Source organism: Nannochloropsis gaditana, assembly GCF_000240725.1.
Source record: "Nannochloropsis gaditana CCMP526 unplaced genomic scaffold scaffold709, whole genome shotgun sequence".
NCBI classification, from domain to species: Eukaryota; class Eustigmatophyceae; order Eustigmatales; family Monodopsidaceae; genus Microchloropsis; species Microchloropsis gaditana.
In genome coordinates, this window is record NW_005803244.1 from 5,475 (window position 1) to 6,466 (window position 992).

Genomic DNA, 992 nt, shown 5'->3' on the forward strand with positions numbered 1-992 from the left:
CGTCTTCCCTCCTCATCAGCGTGGCCTCTTTCTCCTCCAACTCCTGCCTAAAAGAGCCTTCCTCTCCTTCCCTCCTCATCATGGCCTCCTCATTCTTCTCCATCTCCCGCCGCAGGGTCTCTACCTCCCCTTCCCTCCTCATCAACGCCTCTTCCTTCTCCTCCAGCCCCCGCCTTAACAAAGCCACCTCTTCTTCTCTCCTCATCAACTCATGCCCCACGGATCTTTCTTTCGCCTCCATTTCCTCCATTGCCGTCCTCCACCTTACCCCTTCCTCTTTTCCCGCCTTCTGCGCGGCCTGCTCGACCACCAGCTCCCTCTCGACCTCCTCTTTCCCGCGCTCCAGGATCTGACAGCGGGCCTCCAGGGCCTCCTTTTCCCCCTGTATCCTCGCCATCGCAGCTTCCCTCTCCTCCTTCTCCCTCTCCCAGGCAGCACGCAAGGCTTCCTTCTCCCCTTCCTTCCGGAACCCTTCCTCCACCGCGACCTCCCTCCCTTCCTCGGACTCCCTCGCCGCTCTCTCCCACCCCTCCCGTCGCGCCTCCTCCTCCTCAAGCCTTCCCTCCAGCCTCTTCATGCCAAGTCGCATGGCTTCCAGGTCTTGGACGGCCGCTGCCCGCGCAGTCTCCGCTGCTGCCCTCGCCTCGTCCATCGCCATCACCTCGTCCCGACTCCCTGCCCTCAACGCTGCCAAGGCCTCCTTCCCCTCGTCCTTCTCCCTCGCCGCCGCTTCTGTCAAGCTTTGAATTCGAATTTCAAGCGTTTGAATCTCTTGGCGAAGGCGTTGCGTTTCCGCCTCTTGCAGGAGGCGGTAATGTTGAAGTTCGGATTGGGCCTGGGAACTGGTTAAGGTAACTGCAGCCAACGACGCTTCTTTCACCTAACATGGAGGGAAGAGAGGGAAGGAATGTCTCTCATGCATCAGCGCCTTCTCGAACATCAAGAGCTGCCGTCAGACCTACTCTATCTCCCTCCTTCCCCCCCGCCCTCCC